At 39.3% G+C, this 22538-nt stretch overlaps 1 protein-coding gene across 6 annotated transcripts in view; it reads left to right on the top strand.

Annotated features, from left to right (window-relative positions):
* Positions 1-3620: 3620 nt before the first annotated feature.
* Positions 3621-22538, top strand: part of rbm47 (RNA binding motif protein 47) — a 35844-nt gene continuing 16926 nt past the window's right edge. For 4 of the 6 annotated variants that reach the window (XM_059337853.1, XM_059337836.1, XM_059337829.1 and 1 more), the window contains exon 1: positions 5024-5390. The gene's annotated coding sequence lies outside the window, so the exon portion shown is untranslated. Of the gene's footprint in view, positions 3811-5023; positions 5391-22538 lie in introns of those variants that run through there. The other 2 variants (XM_059337783.1, XM_059337824.1) reach the window with 2 other exon arrangements.

The raw sequence follows: 22538 nt of genomic DNA, 5'->3' as shown, positions 1-22538 counted from the left end.
GAATGCAAGTTTAAGGCGCTTGTTGTTTTAGTCACACTGCGTTGACTTCACTTTTCAAACCCGGAGATTGCTGCTTGGTTGTAAAAATTTATCACAGGTTACAGATGAACTTTGTGGTTAAACTTTGACCTACTTTACTCATGATAGCAGTAGTTCTCTGCAGTCACAGATTATTACTGACATCCCAGGTGCCCTCATTTTTCTGTTTTACCAACAGATAAAGCAGTTTAGATAATCTGGCTGTAGTGATGATGCCATGTTTCCACATCTGTGAGTACAACATTTCAAGGATCAATAGAAACAATGTCCATAACTATAAGAATAATTTGAATAGACCATAATCATCACATATCTCTGTCCTGTTTACAGTTGCAAAACATATGATCTCCTAATTATGTATTATTCTTTAGTGGAAAATAGTTTTTCAGCCAATATAATGGCTCATTAATTAGGTTTTATGCTGTGTTTACTTAAAAATGACCAAATCTCTCAACACTTTTACCTCCTTTCATGTGTAACAGTGAACTCACACTGTGTCACAAGGTGTGTATAAAAAGTCTTGCCCCTCCCTTTAAATGCAGTAACCTTTATCTCTACAAGTGATTTCCAACTAGTTTGTTAATAAGCCCTCTCTGCATTCTTCCATGACCCAACATGTTGTTTGAACAGGAAAGAGGATAATACGAGGATAACACTCTCTTAGCATTCAGATGTTGCATGCAAAAGTTTATGTATGAACCTGTTTCATGTTTATGGAGTCATAGGAGTGCCATAGAAAAGAAAAAGAATAAAAACATAAATTGAAATGCGGACATATATATGGATTTATAATTTAATTTAACTTTATTTATTTTCATATTCATTTGTTCTTTGAACTCTGTACATTTATTTTTTTAAATACTTATTTATTCGTTATATTTTCATTTCAATTACTTGTTTTTTCTGTATATGTTGTTTTTAAATAGATCTGTTTATTGTTATATATTGTCATTTATTATAAATAATTATAATTTTATATATACATAATTTTCCATCTTTTTTCCTTATTCTTTCACCTATTGCTTTTTGTATTCTTTTATGAATTTCCACATTTATTTTGTAGTTCTTTTACACTCTTTGTCTTTTTTATGGCGCTCCTTTGACTCCTTTTGGTCAAAACAAGCTCTGACATGTGACTCGGCCCACACATTCACTTATACTGAAACAATGATACAAACTAAATACATATCCAGAAACATCTTGCATTACTGTGTAAACGTTTTTACTGAACCATTGAGCCAGATGTTAAAGGACCACGCGAGGATTCTTGCAGGTCCCACATGTTTTACACTGCTGGTAGCTGATGCCTGATGCTCCCATTCATCGCATGTCAAAGTTATTATTCTGTCAGTGGTAAATTAGTCGTTAATGCAGGTGACTTTCAAAAGCCTGCACTGTATAAACATGTGATAATAATGTGACTTAAATTTGCGGTCTTCACTGTGATGGATTACCAAACATGAGCAAGTCTCTGCAAGTGGATTTTCACAGTGTGAGAAAATAACTGTATGTAATGTAATGTTGGAGAAACACAGTTGGCGATCAAAAACATGTTGGTATACTTTGCAATGAGTGTTGTAAATAAGCTAAAATAATGAAAAACACTGGATGTTGTTGTAACACACATGTAAATAGGTTTTATCTGCCTACACACTGTTACTCCATAATCAAGTGATGATGACTAAACATTGATAATGTACTGCCTCAACCTGTAATAATAAAGCAGTGGTGGAAGAACTATTCAGATCCTTTACTACTAAAACTACCGTGAAAATATTCCACTAGAAGTTAAAGTCCTGCATTCAAAACCTTAGTAAAGTAAAAGTATTATTAAACTTAAAATATTAAACGGACAGTATTCATTGTACAGAAGAATGTTCCCTGTTAGTATTTTACTATTATATATGATTTATTTGGATTTATTTTACTGCTGCATAATGTGTATGAGATTAACATATATGTACAGCTTGTAGTTTAGCTACATTCATATTTATAGTGAATAAAGTAGTAACATTACTTTATAAATATATATACTTTTCTGTGTATGTAGTTAACTAGTAAAACTGCAATCAGTTTAGATTTTCCATGATTTTTTTTTACCATTGCTTCTTTATTGTAACTGATCCCATTTCAACCTGCCCCAACCCCTTTCTCACACTTGGCTTTTCACCTTTGTGTAGTGCATTAGCAGAAGTTAGCTATTAATATTGTCCTAATAGTCACTTGTTTCAAAACTGACAAGTAGCCTAAAACCAGCCTAAAACCAACCTATTACTTACTTAAGTAAAAGTACTGATACCGCACTGTAAAATTATTCCACTACAAGTAAAAGTCCTGCATTCAAAATTTACTGAAGTAAAAGTACAAAAGTAACAACATTAAAATGTATGTAATGTATTAAAATGAGTATCAAAAGTAAAAGTACTTCTTCTGCAGAATGAACCCACTCAGATTTTTATATATATTTCAAATATATAATTGGATTATTATTATTGATGCATTTATGTAAGCAGCATTTTAATTCCCTCAAGGTAGGACTCACTTAAACTATTTAATATACTGTTATGAGGTTTAATAAAAAATGTCTAATCACCTTAAATTGATCACGATTTTTATGTTAAATCTGGACGTGAAAAGTAACTAAAGCTGTCAACTAGATGTATGGGAGTAAAAATTTCAATAATTGCCTCATAATTTAGTGAAGTAGAATTATAAAGTTACATAAAATGGAAATACTCAAGTAAAGTACATGTACCTTCAAAATGATACTCAAGCACAGTACTTCAGTAAATGTACTTTTCACCACTGCCTAAAACAACAAGACTGTTATTAAAAAACAGACCTCAAGTTGGTCAAACGATCCAAAAAAGTGGTTTTAGTTTTAGTGGTGTTTTTTAAATTTTGTTTTATATATAACCTCTAAAAAGTGAAATAAATTCAATTGAGTGGCATTTTTGCTGGCATTTTTGTATCCCGTGTACACTGCACACAACGGTATACTGTGATTTGTACTTTTTTTTTTAATTAATCAAACTAGATTTCTCACAGCAGCAGCTTTACTGTCATTCACCTTACTCCAGTGTGAAGTAAGTGGTATTAGAGTGGCTCCTTCGAAGCTGCTTTTCCCAAGGTCAGCTGTGAACTCTTTATCCTACCTGCAGCAGTTAAAACTTAACTTGGTATTATAAATGCTTCTGTATTTGCACACTCTCAGGCCTGTGAGTTGTGTTAAGTAAGCATTAAAGTGAAATGTATTGAGCAACACGTCCAACGGCTCCGGCCTCCTCCTAGCCCGGGAGTTCAACCGCTGTGTTGAAACGTTATTTCTCTGTGTGAGCACGTCTGACTCACTCTCAGTTTCCTATACACACACACACTCGCAAGTTCCCTACTGTGTGTGTGCGTGTGTGTGTGTGTGTGTGTGTGTGTGTGGAGCCTTTATCTGAATGTATGCATGTGTGTTAGTGTGAGTGTGTGTGTGTGTGTGGAGCTTTTATCTGAATGTATGCATGTGTGTTAGTGTGTGTGTGTGTGTGTGTGTGTGTGTGTTGTTACTCTAAACAGAAATCCAGCTTCCTCACTTCTCTCTTCTGTCCTCAGTCTGTCAGTTGGCTGACCACGGTTGTTACAGGTTCACTTCGGCTCTTTTTTATCTCTTTCTCTCTTGTTGTCTCCATGACAACTGGCTGTCAAGAAGACGTCGCACTCACCACGCGCCTGGGATCAGGAAGTGCCTTGCCCCGCCCATGCCAAATTCTGCAAAGAATCCAGGTAGGCAAACACACACATGGAGAGAGAAACACACACACACACACACACACACACACAGAGTTTTGAATGAGCGGTGAATGCTGGAGGTCTGGTAGTGTTGAAACTGCTCTACGTGATCAAACAAGCACATAATAAAAGAGAATAAAAAGTGTGTGGGAAGATAAAAAAAATGAAGGAGGAGAAGAATAAGAAACACCAGTTGGGCCGGTTGTTTAGGGTTATGTTTTACTTTCTGATTTCAGTTCTGTATGTGTAATATTCATGCTGACTGTTAAACACAACAAACTGGTGCGAGTGAGTTGTCATTACTTAAAGTTGTCATTACAGAGGGATCTGCAGTACGTACGTCAAGGGAGTGAACAGTGCGACATTAAGACAACATGTCATCATGACGTCGAGGGTGCATGCATTTGTGAATGAGCAAAAGGTTGGTCTGTGTGTGATCACCTGTAATAAGCATGTGGCGATGGTGATGATCATGTGGTGCGTGAGGTTTTTAAACTAGGTGTGCAGGAAACTCCTTAAGAGGAATGCTGCTCTGGCTGAAATGATTCAGGTTTGCACACACGCACGCACACACACACACACACACACACACACACACAAACGTACACACAGATTGGCCAGAGCCACAGGAGGATAGCATTTCCCATCCGGCATGATAGGAGGGAAGGAGGGAGGGAGAGAGGGAGGTGTGTTGGGGGTTTGGGCAGTCAGATTCAGGTTTGGTGAGTTTTAGGAGGAGGCAGTGTGTACACCATACACATCGAAAGAGAGAGAGAGAGAGAGAGGGATGAAAAGAGACGGAAGAGAAGGCTAAACCATTTGCAAGGACGTCTTTGGAGAGTTTAGGTGACGGACGCCGAACAGCACCTTCACTTAGCACAATGCAACCTTTGACTTGACTCCAGCGATGGTGTGCTGTAAGAGAAGATAATTTGTTTTTGGGTGCCTCTCTGATGAGTTTTCTAGGATCATTAGCGTGTCGGTGTGTGTGTGTTCAGAACTTTTTCCTTTTCTTTTCGCCCCCCTCTTCCTCGCCTCTCCCCCTCCTCGCTTCTGAGGAATGTGGGGCTTATGTCAGTGAGAGTCAGGTACAGACTCACTAATTACCACTGCCATTCCTCCCTCCATCTCTCCCTCCCTCCTCCCTCTTTCCTTCAACTCCGCCACCTTCCGTCTCTCTCCTCCACTTGGAGACCTTGTGCGCTCCCTCCCCTCTCTTGTCTCCTGCTGTTGCGTCTACGAGCGCTGTCGTGACTGGAGCAGAGGAGAGGACAAACTGAGAGGATCTGAGTCAGAATCCAAAAAAACACCAAAAGGAGAACAGAAACTCTGACTTGTCCTCTCTCTCTGAGTGTGTGTTTGTTAGATGTGTCTGAGATCTCTTCTGATTGTGCTCTGGGGGACCTGTCATTGAAGACAGGAGGAGAGAGGCCGGACAGAACCTGACAGACTTCACCAAGGAGGAGAGGAAGAGGAAAGGAAGATGAGAAAGTGACAAGCTGGATCGTTGATATTGAACGGCGGAAGAAAAATCTACAAACGACACTGTGACTACACGTCCCATCATCCTACAGGTTGGCCAGGGACTCGTCATGTGTCTCCCTTTTTCTTTGCTTTCTGTCTCTTTCTCACTTTAATCTTTAGACAGTTTGGCTGTGAAGTTGAGTGACATGGTGTGTTTTCCCACCTGGAGGACTAAGAACACACACACACACACACACACACACACACACACACACACACACACACACACACAGTGGGTATCTGGAAGGACATTTCTTCAGCTGGACCAGTGCTCACACTGACCCAGCTGACTGCTATAACCTTCACTACAAGGTTATGGGATGGGGACTCGATGTTTATTTGTGTGTGTGTGTGTGTGTGTGTGTGTGTGTGTGTGTGTGTGTGTGTCTGTGATCAGTTGCTGTCTTGTCGAGATGTCCTGTGTCTACGTGTGTGTGCGAGTGTGTGTGTTTCAGAAACTGGTTGAGCAAGGCGCCAGTCAGCCTTGGGTGTCCTGTTGTTGTACAAACGAGATTTAGTTGTGTGAGCATGCACATGTGTGAGTGTGTGAGTGCCTGTACACATATTTTTTCCATTTGTGTGTGTGTGTGTGTGTGTGTGTGTGTGTGTGTGTGTGTCCAGACTCAAATTTCCAAAATCTGCCAGATTATTCGATCAAAATTACAAAACTGTCATTTCCTCATTTGCAGTTTGGGGATTTGGTTGATCTGAAGATGTTCTTGTTGGTCTCTGAGGTACATGGTGAAATCAATGAGCATTATATTGTAATTAATGAAGATATGATGAGATAAAAATCTTAAATGTCTACTTTGTGATTTATTGTAAAAACAAATAAAATACTAATATTGTATATAAATATATCATATACAATAATATATAAATATATATAACAATTTAGCTAAATTTTATAATACAAAAAATAGTGGTAATAAGGGAAACTTAATCTTAAAAGCTGAAAAAAGACTATTCATCACTATAAGGGGGCAATTTGCAGAGGCACATAGAGTAGTACACTAACACACTGTAGGAAAATTACATGATGAGAATAATATAAGTGCAAAATATGAGCTGTCATGTGAGAGACAACTTATAGTTTCACTTACTAACTTACTGTTTCCTGAAAATCACCTGTAGAGATGGAGACAGGGAGTTGCAGAGTGACACCTGTAATACACTCCTTTCTGTGTGTGTGTGTGTGTGTGTGTGTGTGTGCTTTTATCTCAACCGTCGACCGGCTTCCTTGTGAATACTGTAAATACTTCCACATGTTTAAGGTGTGTGAAAGGTGTGTGTGTTGAAGTGCTGGTCAGACCTGATGAAGTGATGACACACGTTTCTTCAAACTGTTTCATGCAAAACCAAAACCAAAAATATATGCCAACTTAATGGTTCGTTTTTGATAGTTATTCAAACCTGGCTGTGGGTTCATTACTGATTGCGCAAGAGGGTTCAAGAGGTGAACCATTTTTCAGAATGATACTTATCGCTCAACCCACTGTATCACATTCCACAATTGCAAAAAGGGACAAACAGTCACCCAAGACAGGAATTTATATCTAGACTTTTTCCCCCTGGTGTGACCTTAGTGGTATCGTGTTTAGGCCCGCTCTAGTTTCAGGAAGACAGACAACTTTGAAGGAACAGAGGGCAACGGGAAGAAAAGGAAAATATCTCTTTTGTTTTTTAACCTGACTGTGATTTTTTCAAAGCAGGAAGCTGATGGGAATTTATTATTCAGCAAACCTCAAGGATAAGGAAGAGAAACAGCTTAAACAGCTTGAATTTCTACACACAAACACGTACAGACATAGTATAAGGTCGTGTCACGTGACTGTCACATGATCATCTCATGCTCAGGATGGGGAAGCACAGATTCAGTGTGTGTGTGTGTGTGTGTGTGTGTGTGTGTGTGTGTGTGTGTGTGTGTGTGTGACAAAACCATGAGCCTAATCCACCAACACAGAAGCAGAAATGTAAAGCTGCAGCGTGAAGAGAGAGAGAGAGAGAGAGAGAGAGAGGAACCTGTTAGCACTATTGTGTTGTTTATGAAACACCTGTAACAAGATCTGATCACCCTCTCTCTCCCTCTGTCCTCTCTCCCTCTCTCTCTCTTTCTGTTTGTCACAAACACACATACCTGGAAAGGACAATGGCCACATTCTTCCTCTCTATCGCCCCACTCCTCCTCCTCCTCCCTCTTCAGCTCCCCTCGGATCGGGCCAATCGCTGAACAGCAGCGAGACGAGGGGGAGGTCGAAACAGGTGAAAATTAGGGTGGCACATATACAGGTAGAAAAAAGAAAGAAGGGGAGCCGTTCGATGCAGAGAAGTGAAAGTTAATTCTTAAGATGGTCAGTTTGTTCACAAATCTTGACAAAAAAGCAAAGGAGCTCGAAAAAGACCAGCAGATACTCTGGACTGCAAGTAGGGCGATATGGCAAAAATATAGCACAAGAGAGAAACATGCATGTACACAGATGCAAAGTAATTGTTTCTTATATCTTTTTGTGTTCAACAACCAGAGCAACACACACAGAGCTGACAGGCAGGAGGTCATGTGTCACAAACTGCTGGAAAAAACACTTGATTTGCATTTTTTTAATGCACAGTATATCCAAATATTACTCCTGAAACCAGAATAATAGCAGCACATGTCTTAATCAGAAAATGCTACATTCAGAATATCTAAACAGAATATGCTGTTTTAATGACCTAAATCAAATTCAGAATATTGTCATATTCTAAAAAAAAGTGGAATATTAATGTGCATATAAATGTAGTCAATCTATTCTAGAAGAAAGGATATTAAAAAAACTAATTAGGATTGGGTGTTAAAGGGTCAGTCAAAAACTCTTTAAAAACTCTCTCTATCAACAAGTCTTTCAAATTATATGTTAAAAATGTTGTTGCCATACTGAATTATACTATCTCTATCTAAAGGATGTAATTTGTCAGCACTTTCCAAAAATGTTAAAAAGGTCCGTAGGAAAAACAGTCCCTCTTCAGTCAGAAAGGTTTTTTCTTATTTTTTTGTCTTCTAAAATGTCTGACTGTGACTATATTGACCTATATATGTGCAACTTTTGTCACTCGAGGGATGTTTTCACATTCCTCTTCTGAAGGTGGCGATGTGTGTGTCCTTCCCTAAAATCTGAGATCTAAATGTACGCCGGGCAGGCTAGATTTGGTACGTCACTACGTTGAAAAGCCAATCAAAAGCCATTAAAGAAACCTGAAACCTCCGGCACACTGTACACATATTGTTGCAGATATTATTTCACACCCATTAAGCGTGTGTCAGCCACTGCCAGTTAGGAGCAAACAAGATACTAACTACAGAGTATTCTGATATGTCTGTTAGTCTCAGATTTTAGTACACAACAGAATCTGATGTTTCCTTTTAACAGACAAAATAGAGCACATGCCAAAAGTAGTGCTGCATTTTGCAGATCAACCCAGCAGCAGAGCTCCAGGACACGGGATCCTGCGTCAAAGTCATACAGTTTTTTTAACCAAACCACTAACCCCGACCTCCTGTTTTACAGTGGTATGACAATGTCATGATACTGCTGCCTTTGCCCCTTATGGTCAACACACCGCAAGAACACAAGATGTCCTCATTTGGTGAACGCATGCATCGGTCGTTTTAAAAAGACGACTGCTGCTGACAGGTTTACTGGCGAGGAAAGCCTAAACCAATGTCATCGGGACTATGTCTTTAGCTGAAAGTCATTTCAATTAAAACCAAAATCAGAGGTTATAAAAGGTAATTTTTTATTCACCTCTATATTTTAATATGGTCATGCCAACAAAAGCCAATTTGAATTTGGATTTGTACTAGAACAGGAGGCAGAAATTATTAATGTTTCAAAAGCTGGACCAATTAAACCAAAACTATCTGCATGGATTGAGTCCACCAGACCTCAGTGAGAAAACATGATTTTTTGTTCTAAGAAGAGTGAGCTGAGACATTGTGCAACTGTCTCTCTTCTGAGAACGTGGCAGGAACGATGCAGAGTGTGTAAACAGGTGACATCCACTCACTGTGAAGGCTGGATCAACACTCCTCCTCCTCCTCCTTCTCCCTCCTCCCTTTTCTCCCTACACCCCCTTTTCTGCCGTTCAACCTTTGACCCCAGTGTGACCCCTCCACCCCCCTCCTGTGTGGTGACACTGCTGAACCCTCCGTCCTCGCCTCCCTCCTTCCCTCCTCTGTCCTTCAACCTGCTTGTACACTAATGCTGTTATTATGCTTCATTTCACTGCTAGTTTCTCTCTCCTCCTCCTTCTCCTCTGGCTTTCTTCAGCTAAATTAGTTTCTTTCTTTAGGGTTAGACTGAGAGAGGACATATTGACGTCAGTATTAAAATAAACATTACATTAATGACTGTAGTTGTTTCTCTTGAAGGGATCCTTTCCTAATGGGCAATTTAACTGGAAGAGCTTCAGCAGGAACAATGCAGCAGCTATTAAACGTGTTAATGTACATACGGTGGTGGAAGGTAACTAAGTAGCTGCAGTTGTTCAAGTACTGTATTTTAGTACAGCTTTGAGGCACTTTACTTCAGCATTTCCATTATATGCTAATTTATACTTCTACTCCACCACATCTCAGAGGTTAATATTGTACAACTTATTTAATTTAGCTTACAACTTGAGCTACCACTTGCTTTACAAACTGAGATCAGTAAAAAATATAAAAAATAAATTCATAAATTACAAATTAAACTACTCACCTTTACCAACTGCAATAATTTAAACATTAATGAATGTTACTGAAAGTTATATAATGTGTATTTTATTTTGAAATGGGTCATTCTGCATAATGACTACTTTTATTTCTGGTACTTTCAGTAAAGATTGATGTTTAAACTAAAGTTGTTTAAACATCAATCTTAAGTAAGATGATGAATGCATTACTTTTACTTGTATTTCTACAGTGTGATAGTGCAATTTTCACTTCTTTTTAAAGATAAGAGTACTTCTCCTACCACTATGTACATGTACTTTTTTTGACATATCTTCAATTTAAAACTGCATGAAGACAAAATGTTTAATGTTTAAACTCATTAACTTGTTGTTTTGTAAATATACACTGTTTTTTTTATGTATTCTGTTTTTTGTTTGTTTGTTTTTTAACTTTTTCACAGCGTCCCAATTCCTTTATAATTCGGGTTGTAGTATCAATGTTAAACTATCCTTGTGTCCTTTTTCTTGTTTTGCTCTTGCACACAAAAGTGCACAGAGCATCCAATTGCCTGTCCTCAAACAGGCTCTTCTCTGCATACCTGTAGCTACACACAATGGTCTAGTTGTCTGGACAGCAGGCCAAGAGGCAAGGTGTGTGTGTGCTTGTGTGAGTGCCTGCATGCATGCGTGTTAGCAGTGGGTGATTTGATTCTGGCAGGGAAGGCAAGCTAATGCTAGTGGTGTTGAGGGGTGTGTGTGTGTGTTTGTGTGTGTGGAAGTGAGTAGAATAGGTATGGGGGGGACAAGAAACTACCGGTACAACACTGCATCTCGTGATAAGATCCAGCACACAAACACACACACACACACACACACACACACACACACAAACACACACACACACACACACACACACACACACACACACACACATGCACCTTCTCTACCCCCCTGCCAGAATGGAATGTTCCATGGGCCGAGACTGACTCTGTGAACCCATTCACAAAACTGACACAAAATAGCCATACTCAGGCCACACACACACACACACACACACACACACACACACACACACACACACACACTCTCTTCCTTCTCTCTCTCTGATGTTCTCACACTCCCTTTTCCTCCCTTCTTTTTGTTTGGCCAGTAGTTTCAGCAGGTGAACAGGTGGATTACACAGCGTTTTAGTTTCTCACCATGATTTTTTGTCTTGTCATAAAACCACCTGTTTCAAGTGACACAGTTTAGCAGTTTAGCTATTGTGTGTTAGCGGATCTGTATTTAGGGGGGCGTTAGGTGGAGTTGGCAGACGCTGAATTCCACCAGCTTTTCATTCAGCTCTTATCTGCCTGTTTTACTTTTCCTTCTCACTTTCCTGGTCTGTGTGTGTGTGTGTGTGTGTGTGTGTGTGTGTGTGTGTGCGTGGGATAGAGAACAATTCGCCTTTCTAGGAAATGAGTGATGGTGAAAATTGCAGGTTTAAGATTGCCAGTTGATAAAATGTCTGCACATTTAGAACAGATGGGTTTTGATGAAGGTGACATTACAATTACAGATTCTGTCATTTGTAATAACACACAGTGTATGTTGTACTTATCATCCTGTCATTTAATTATGAGACGCTTCATGCAAACGAAAAAGGGTCGAACAGGAATATTTATTGGATCGCATTTATTTGGAAAAACTGTGTGTAAGAAGCAAGAATTAGCATGAAGGCACCTTTAAAGGACATAACATGTCAAATGAACATAAACTGTCAAATGCACCACCACCCGGATTCTGACAACAGAAAAAGGTTGGGGGAGATGGTTTCAAATGCTGAACAGCTCTGCACAAAATCACTTAAAGGCCTTTGCAGTTTTGTATGATATCACATAGCTAGCCAGTGTTACATGTTCACTAACTTACATCTGTGAAGACTGACTATTAAAGAAGTCTGATTTAAACTGTTAACCCAATGTTTTGATCTTTATCCATGAACTGAGAACATGAATTTTGCACCAAATTAACCTGTTTTCAGATGATCCGTTTATCTGTCCACCAAGGTCAGATCAACTAAGAGCTTATCAATTTTTTTTATAAACCTCCTTTGATGGTGGCTTTTCCATGCTACTTTCACATTAAACTGCAAAGTAGTCCAGTGAAAATCCTTCTGTTGGCTGAACACTGTATTGTTCATTAGTGGCGTCACTCGTATTGTCATCATTATAGTTTTAGTTGTTGGTGTGTGCGGCCCTTTGGAGTTGCAACCAGTGTCTTATTGTTGAATTTGTGGCTGTCATATATATATATTTGTTAACATTTTACTCAACAACTTTACTGCTTAAATATGAAAATGCGATGACAGCTATAAAAGAAAGTGATTCAAGATAAGCAGGAGCCATCACATGATCTGACAGGTGAACTAGAAGCAAAACAAAGATAAAAACACCTGAAATGTCCGATACAAATGCCCGTTGCTTTGTAAAACTGCATGTATGCACACACGTTGTAAGTACAGTGGGTGAAACCTACTGCAAGTTCCGCTTACCTTTGTTTTCACTTCTAAAATAAGTGATTTACATATTGCAGTTTAAGTGTGTGCTAACAGTGGATTTGTTTACAACATGTCAGACAGTCAGTTGAGTTTGTCTTAAAGGACTCCTTGTAACCAAATCTCACCAAAACAAACTGTAAAATTCTTGGAATTTATCTTCACAATTGTGATCTACTCATTCTGTTCTTTTCTGTTATTTCAGCTACATGGTGGTTACACTGTATCACATGATAGTCGGTGTTGTTTCCCAGAGCTGGGAGAGGGGACAGTCACACATGTTGACGTTACATTGGTTACTGGTTACTGACCAGATAATAAGTGGCTTCAGTGCGGTTACAAGTCATGAGGATGACTCTGCTTCTCTTTCTATTATGCTTTAAATCTTTTAGCTCCTTCAGATCTCCTTAAATCTCTCTCTCTCTCTCTCTCTCTCTCTCTCCCTCTCTCTCTCTCTCTCTCTCTCTCTCTCTCTCTCCTTCCTCGTCTCCTTGACCTTGGCAGTGATTGTAGCACCTAAACACACAATGCTCCTGCGCTGCCATTGGTTGGCGACAAACCACATGACTGGAGTGTCAGCTGATGAATTCTAGGCAAAAGGGGAAACTTCTTTCATCAGGATGGAAGAAAAAAAAATAATGTCAGAGCCTGTGTGTGTGTGTGTGTGTGTGTGTGTGTGTGTGTGTGTGTGTGTGTGTGTGTGTGCGTGTGCGCGCGTGGTGGGAGGGCAGTAAGGCTCTGAGTTTGTGCTGAGTCATTTTTGTTAATCATAAGTGGGACACTGGGATTGGTTGACGCTGGTTTCAGGATGTGAGGTGACCCTTTGAACGAGGAAGCTTTGCAACAGAACAGACTTTTCCCTGGAACAAGTGTAGTCGTGCTGTCTGAGGACTTTTAGGCAGAACAGCAATTTTTCAATCAGCTTACAATAAATCTGTGTGTTCCTTCCTCACACCTGATAGTTGTATGTACATGTAAGTGTTTGACACCCTGTGGGGTCAGCTGAGGTTGGGGAACCAGTAGAAACATTTGTTGAGTCTTTACACTTCAACTTTAAACAATAGCCTTAAAAATAAATTGTTTGCTACTGATCCAAAAGTCTGTAGTGTTGTTGTTTGATATTAATTATTAATAGGGCTACTAAAAATGTCAGAAACAGTGGAGCAAAGCATTTATTAATTGCATTTATTAAAACATTTTTATTTAGTTATGAATATTCCATCAGATTTATTTTTCCAGTTATGCGAGGAGGTTTACTTTCAATTTCTATTTTGTGTAAATGAATGAGCTTGTCTTTCATTTTGCTTCAGTTTAAGTTACAGTTAAATTGGCAGTACCACAAACTTTATACAAACCTGCACCAAAATACAACAACAAATATTTAATTCAATTGCTATTATCACAAAACAAGCATTGCATTAAACTTGCATTAAAAGACAACCTTTTAAACATTTGGATTATTATAAATAAATACATTATATTTTATGTATTTTTTTAGTCCTGCTAATAACTCTGTTACCTGTTTCAGTTAAGAAAAAGGTTTTTTTAATCAGCACTATTAATTTTTAATTTATTTTGTTTTCTTCATTTTTCACCTTTATTTATTCAGAGCAGTGCTCTCTTTTTCAGGAAGGCCCATCACACATTCACACCTGGAAGCTAGCCAGTGCAATAACAGTTTGATCTGTCAGCCACTCAGCAGCGTAATAAAAGCAGATGGAGATAAGGAAGTAAATGTGGATATATAAGGTGTTTGGTGTTATAAGGGGTTAGTTCGGATACACCAAAGTCACACAATAACACATACAAACTAAAACAAATTAGACAGTGGTAGAACAACAGCTCCTGTGTTCTGAAAGGTAAAATTACTGTTTTTGTCAATGGAGTCTGGTGGCTTTGAAGAGAGCGTAGATAACAGCTTCAGTTCCCCGTCAAAAATAAATGTCTGAGGGCAAGGTAGAGTGGTGGAAATACAGTATGCACTTAAACTGATATTGATTTACTTTTTTAATAGCTAAAATACATGTATCTGCTGCCCCTGTCCGCAGCAGTGCATTGCTTAGCTTCTGTGTCTATACTCCTGCCTGCTTCTCCAAACTGGAGGCCTGTTGGCCGCCATCTACTGTAGGTAATACAGTAACTATGGATAAGTACCTCATACAACCACACTTCAAAAATATCTGAACTATACCTTTAAGAGGTTGATAGAGGCAGACAGACAGACAAAAAGTTAATGGTCAAAGCCGCAGCAACACACCTGCACACAGACGCTCGGATTTGAAGCGTTTCCTTCTCTGATGAAGGTGTGTGTTTATATCTGGTGCCTGCGGGAAGTATTTTCTTTACAAACAAGAACTTTGTTGAGCTGAAGCCCTTCAGGGGTCAGACATGCCTAGTGGGGGTGTTTATGTTTCCATTATCAGTCAGTAAAGACACATATACAATACAGTACCTCTCCACAGGCACGTTGTTTTATTCAGTGTTTCTGTAAACATCTGTGTTGAAATTCGCTCAGCATGACTTAATATTTGGCTCAGTGCTCAAATTGCACATATTTTTAAGAATGTGCGGATCTTGTAGAATATAGTTAAGGTTTTTGGACACAATTCATCAACCATGTGTGTTGCCATCAAGGCGGTACGTTTGAATGACACACATCTTATTTATTTATTGAAATTTGAAATTATCAGCTTGAAAGGCTGCCGACTCTTCTTCACTTTAACTTTAATACCCCCGTCTGTCTCAGTGACCGTTGTGAAGCTGTTTGTGTGCAGCTTCTTACGGTTGAGTGTGGGTTCATATCAGACCAGTTGGTCCAGTTGGCCCACGTCTCTGTCTGTCTCTGAGCTGATGGTATCTTTGCAGTCTATATCCTCAGTGTCTCCCGACGTATTGTTCCTATTGTTGGACTGAGTTTTTAATTTCTACCAACTGTTTCAACTTCCTCCTCATGTTTACAACCCCCTTACATACTTACAACTGGCCGAGAAGCGGCTCCTTTCTGTCAGTCTATAAGCATTTAAAATAATTTATAACACACTATTACATATCTGTACGCTGATTTAAGTTTGTTGATGTATTTGTCTACAACTATAACTCCTCCTTTGTCAGTGGATGCTGAATTAACTCAGCTAATTGATAACAAACTTTGGCATAACAAACGCTCCTACAAAACACTAGGCAGCTGGGAAACCTATGTATGTTGGCTGGAGGAATTATGTTTTCGATTTGTTCGTCCTATTCTCATGAACATGATATCTCAGGAACACGTTGAGAGAATTTCTTCAACTTTGGCACATTAGATTTTGGTAGTCAAAGGTCACTGTGACCTCATATAACACGTTACTGGCAACAGTTATGGCAAAATACACTTAATACCTATTATTAAATTCCTTAAAAGTCTTCACTACAGATATTTTATGAGTCTGGACGGACATGGATGGAACTGAAGCTTGACACATACAACCGCGAGGCAGTAATTCTATTTTTCCTTATGTTTTATATTTTTAAAGAAGCTTTTTCATTGTCTTAGGAACCATATGTGATCTTGAGCTGGACAAATACATTTATCTATACTTGCCTTGATGTGTGTGTGTGTGTGTGAGTGTGTGTGAGAAAGAGTGTTTGTGCGATACAGTGTGCTGGTAATAAAATCATCTTGGTCTATGAATCACGCTCTCCTTCACCTTTTAAAGTAGGTTTATGGCTGCGTATGGACTTCACTCCAACATTATTACACCCCGCTGAGGAGAGAATCTATTTCTCCATCTATAAACTTTGAACTGGCTATCTCCATATACACCCTGTGTGTGTGTGTGTGTGTGTGTGTGTGTTGCCAAAAAGGCGAGAATCAGTGATTGCATGTCCTTCATTAACAGAGTCATTGGTTAATGTGTCACTTGTACAATGGCCACAGCGCATACACAAATACACACACACACACACACACACACACACACACACACACACACACACACACACACACACACACACACACACACACACACACTTGTGCTGGAGTAGAACGACACCCCGTCTGATAAGAGTATACAGGCCTTGTTCTCCCCTTAAGGGTTGTTTAAGGTTATGTACACTTCCACACATTGTCAACGTGCTCTCCTTCCTATTCTCCCCCTGACCCCCTCTGTGTTTCTGGTAAATGTGACTGGAATGTGACAGCTTTAGTCTAGTCTGTATTCTCTTTATCTCCATTTATCAAAGTGTCGCCAGCAAAGTGACTTAACAGTTAAGGCAAACGTTTAAGAAAATTAAAGTCTTTAGGCCTTGTGTGCTGAAACTAAATCATCCTAATCATTATGGTGTGCATGCTGGGGAAAAACCTGAAATGTGTAATGGACTTCTGACAAACTAGCCTGTTGTTTGAATTTGAGATTTCAATCTAAGAAACATTTGGCTGTCCAGCTGATAAAATACTATGAGTGCCAAGCCACTCGGGCATTCAAAACAGCTGAAAAATCCTAAGTGATCACAGAAAAACCTGTTAAATTCAGCCGGCAATAGGTTTATCCTAAAATGCCTCAGGCAAGGATTACCTAAAGTAATCTCTTCTGATTCACAGTATCTCTCTCTGTTTGAATTATTTTGAGTCTATATTGACTTACAAGTTCCTTTTTTCTAAAATGCCTGAAGATATACGAAAAAGTAAATATTTGGTTTGATGAAACATGGTGGTTCTCTGGGTATAATTGCTCTGAAGTGACAGATCATGTAACTCTGATGAACTCTTGTTAAATTTTTGTGGTTAACTGTTCTTTGTTTGATCTGGGACAAAATGCTGCCACTTATTAACACACCCAATGGATGCCAATGCCATCAGTCCACCACTTTGTTCCAGACGGAAATATCTCAAAAACTATTGGCCAGATTGCCATGAAATTTGGTGAAGCCATTCAAGGCTACCAGATGATGAATCCAACTGGCTTTGATGCTCCTTCAACTTTTAATCAATAACCACCACCAGGCAAAATTTGTCAATTGTTCCAATACATCATTGACCAAAGACCTCAAAAAGTAAATGCGATCGCAGCATCTTCACTCTGATTGTAGTGCTAATTAACAACTGTAAGCGTGCTTCCATGTTAAACTAAGGTTGCTGAAACAACTACGTTGTTCGGTCTGAACTTTCAGACCTTTCAGTTTGATCCAAAACACAGTTACAGGTGTGAAACCGGGCTAATTTCTGGACCAAACAGCCAGACCTTGGTCCAATTGAAAGAGGTGGTCTTTGTCTGGATCAAAACATTCATGGTTTGGTTTGTTTCCATTGTGAAAACATTTTTTTGGATAGTTCGGCCTGTGGTTTTAGCGGATATCATTGTTATAAGCATAGGGAATCTCCTATAATTAATCAATCAGTGCTTAATGTATACATAGTGGGTTTTTGGTTGAGCAACTGAGAAAGAGTGATGGCTGTCTGTGATCCGAGCATAGTAGGAATTATCAGTGTTGTGAAGTGACCGCTGGAAACATACGTGTCAATATAACTTAAATTATGCAGAAAACCCCCACTTAATACCTTTATTAACCTCCCTCAAAGTCTTCACTACATATGAGTGTGCACAGACATGGATGTAAATTGCAACCTGATTGGTTGGCGAAGACATTCAGTACAACAAGGCGGTAATTCTATTTTTTTTTCCTCTATAAGAGAGATGACAGAAGCTGCTAACATGTAGTTTCAGAAATTTCCACAGCCCAATTTTTCAGTGTTTGAATATTGACTCAGCATATTATTGTTATTTTGTCTGGGCTGGTCTCTTTTACTTCTTTAAATACATCCACACACTCAAACACAAGCTCATGACTTTTCCTTGATTGTTGTCAATCATCAGCTTTCGTCACGCCCTCTGCCCTTTCATCCATTCCCTTCCCTTTTGTCTCACTCCTTATCAGCTGAGAGAGAGAGAGCGATTGAAGGAGGGAGAAGAAAAAGGTGGGGGGTTACCTGTGCTGAGTGGCCCCACCTCTCTCTTCTGGCCATTGAGAATGAGTAAACACTTAACCAGCTTACCTCCACACTCAAACAACCAGACGCAGGCAAGCAAGGAGACTCTCTTACTGCTGCAGCCTGTCAAAGGATAGTGACTGGACAGAGAGTGAGCGTTAGACAAGTGCTATTGTGTAAAGTAACTCCCAAACACAAAACATACCGGCGTCTGCATCCTCTCAGCCCGCTCGTCGATATCTCCTCAGTTTGGGATACAGGTACTGTGTTTCCTCATGTGTTTCTGTCTTTTTGACATCTTTTGTTTAAGTATCTTCATCATCACTTTTTGTTGATGTGTCATTTAAAAATCTTGCTGGATAATCTTGAAAAATCGGAAAAGTTGCATTTCGGAAACTGTTAGTTGTCTTTATGATTGATAATATAGCAGTTCAAATGTTCTGAAGTACTTTTTTGATGATATGACCAAACGTTGCAGTCTTCTGATGGAGACATTTGATGGAGTTTGTGTTGTTGTTATTTTATCTCCTCTTATGGAGGAAATCTGACACTGTGCCAGTTTGGCATTTTTATCAGAACCAAAATGATTAGTAACAGTAAACAAAGGCACTTAAACCAATCACTGATTGAAATGGAGATCATGATGTCCTTACAATGAAACTAGTGGAACCAGTGGAGTCGCATGGTGACGTGTTGAGTGTGGAGTGTGTGTTTGTGTGTGTGTGTGTGTGTGTGTGTGTGTGTGTGTGTGTGTGTGTGTGTGTTTAGGGTGGGGGATAAAAAATGCCTCAGTTGCTACATGGTATTATTATAGACCATAGACTTCCGGGTTCTGTCATATAATATTTGGACTTTTACCCTGGTGAAGAAAGCTGTTTGTTGTGTGCGTGCGTGTGTGCGTGTGTGTGTGTGTGTTTGTGTGTGTGTTTCTTACGAAGCCTTCCTTCTGGGACACATTTCAGACTAAAGAGCTGTTAACTGGGGACAACTTTTCCAATAAAAAGAAGTCTCCACAATTGGGAAACAGCAGCTATTTGGGTTAGTGGTCAGCTTTTTCAGGCCATGTATTGTCTTTATTCTTTTTTGTTGTTGAGGTAGTTGTCACAAGTTTGTCGCACACTATTGGGTGCTTAGAGACCAATGTAAAAAATGTGTTACCCTCTTTTTGACAACAAGCTAGCAATGACCTATGACCTGGTGGTATGACATCAACCAACATATATTTCCACAGGCGGTAATTTGCTGAAATCAAGTTCAATTTGAATATTTTTCCCCTCGCACAAATGTGCAGCAGTGGTGTGCAAGTGCTTATAAGAAACCACAAAATCAATTTTTAAAATTTACATGTACATTTTTCAGATATGTGTTAATATATGCTTGGTGTGAAATGGCTTTAAGTTTCACGGAAATTAATGTAAATGTATGACATGTCCCCAAAAGTGACAAAAGTAAATGTGTGTACATGCGATAGAGTCACAATGAAAGAAAATCCATTGGTTTGCTACTGAATCTAATTGCTTTAAGTTGCATTTGAGGCTACACATGCAGTGAAAACATGACAATAGTCGCTTTTTTCTAATAACTCAATTCACATTTTGTGGAAGAGATCTCATGCGGAAGAGATACTATTAAAACAAAGTTATTACATCAACAGAAATGTTATTTCAGTTGCACGTTTCTGCAATAGTGTGCCATTGTAAGAGTCTAACAGACGCTCTCTCGTCTGTGTTTGTCGACAGGGTGGGTCGTTGTTTGATTATAAAAGTGTGCACGTAGGTTAGCTCTTTTGTAATCCTGTGTAGTAGGTGAGAGAGCGAAGGATGGATGAAAAAACTACATTGAAATTAAATACAAATATTTGGACCTCTTATTGATAAGTGTGTCAAATATAACAGACTCTCCACTTGCCTTGAATCTTGCTGGTTTCCCCTCACAGACACACACACACACACACACACACACACACACACACACACACACACACACACAGGGGGCCACTAAAGCCTTTATCACGAGTGTGTGACACTGTCAACGTCAGTAGTAATTGTCTGAAACAATGTCTGCTCTGGCCTTGAACAGGCTAGCTGATTAGCCTGAGGAATGTGTTTGCCTAAGGAAGCAAAGCGCCTTTCAGCTAGCGCTAAAGCTAAAGCAGCTCTTATGATTAGTAATGACTGTGAAGCCGTGTGAGGGGACATATGGGGCAATATTCAGTTGCAGTTGACCCTTTTATCCTGTCATGCTTTTATATTGAGACTGAATGCAAAGCCATCATGCTTATTATTAAATTAGAGTTTGAATCATTATTAACTCTGATGTTGTTATTTCAGCGTAAAGGAAATGTGAAGACTCAGGCTCTTTGTGTTTGAGTACAACTGCGGTGTTTTGGGTGGACAAATGTGAAGGTCCTGAAGGCAGGGGGGCTCTCAGAGTAAATGAACTGGAATCATCCCTCTGTGGTGAAGTTGGGGTGGGCTGAAGGCGGTCACTTACGCACTCCGTCTGACCTGAAATTCTTCAGGCCAGTTTCACTTTAAAGGGCTTTCTAGCTCTGAGGGAGGCCTGAACATTTGCTCCCCTCCTCTCTGTTCGTTAGCCTCTCTGGCTGCTCTCCATCTGGTCTAGTCGTCCTTAAACCCCCTCCAACGCTCCACTTTTCTACATGTCTCCCTCCCCTCCTCACCCGTCCCCCTCTCAGCTTGCCCTCCTCTCCACACCTTCCCCCCTCCCTGCTGCTCTTCTTTGAGCTTGAGTGAACTGCAGGAATGAGGGTGACAGGTACATGGATGGAGGGAGAGAAACAAGGCAAGGAGGAAACCTCGTCCATGGCTGGACCAGGTTTGATAAGTGTGCTAAATTGTGTCCAGATTCAGATAATCAGCAGTGGTCTCTATAATCTGAATTTCTGGAAATTTTATGGTTCCACTTATACTTGTTTGTTTTGTACTGAAGCAGTATAACACATGACATGGTTAGTCTACATTTGAGTCATTTAAACATAGTTTTTTATGGATTAATGAAGATTTATAAATAAAACTATAGCATATTGAACAGAATTAAACTGACAAATAGTTAAGAATGATATAATAATAGCATACATAAAAAAATAAACAAAACCATTAGGACTGATTTAACTTAATACATTCAACAATGGGCTATACTTGTGCTATTTTCAACCATTTCCGCACTCATTTAAAGTGTTATTATGTAAATTAACTTACTTTGTTAAACAGACCAGAACTAGGTTAAAGGGCGCTGAATATAAAAATTTGGTTGCAATTTTCACGCTAAAATATTTGGAATATTTAACTAACTTTCCTCACATTTGAGACAGATATTCACTCCTTTACGTTCACAGTGTTCACAGTGTTCACAGTGTTTTGATTACATTTCTGGTTTGTAATTTGGTCATAAAATGTGTCTGAATCTCTCTGTCTCTCTGTCCAGTTAGACCTTTTCATTAGAGTTTTCTTCGTCTTCTTCACCTGCATGTGTTTGTCTTTTTCTGGTTTCTCGCCAGTAGAATGATAGATTGAGGTAATAGCGATATAAGTTCAGGGTTGCAGTGTATGTGTGAAAGGGTCTTTGGTGCATATCTATTTCAGTGCACAGTAACTCATCATTTGTCATAAACAGTTACTGAGGGACAGAAAACAGATATGTTAAGACACCAGGATAATGCAGTGTGACAGTGTGCCTTAGTCAGCATGCTGACAGTTGAACTGGGTCAACCACAGTGTGAGGACATCATGTGTCCTAAAGGGTGAACCGCAGTCCTCACTTGTCCTCTGTCAGGTTCATTGTTTGGCTCGGTTGTGTTTACTGCAGCAGACGTCCATAATGCACATGCGCCATAGACCCTGGGATTTGTCTTGCTCTATATTTATAATCAGCAAAAGGGTGTAAAAATTCACATTTTCAAGGGTATAAACCATGTAAGCATTTTGGTAACACAGTAAAGTTGTATAAACTACCTCATACAACTAAGCAGTTTGAAGATACCAGAAA

The sequence above is a fragment of the Centropristis striata genome, chromosome 1 (genome assembly GCF_030273125.1).
Source record: "Centropristis striata isolate RG_2023a ecotype Rhode Island chromosome 1, C.striata_1.0, whole genome shotgun sequence".
In the NCBI taxonomy this organism is placed as follows: domain Eukaryota; kingdom Metazoa; phylum Chordata; class Actinopteri; order Perciformes; family Serranidae; genus Centropristis; species Centropristis striata.
This window is presented reverse-complemented; position numbering and strand designations above follow the sequence as displayed.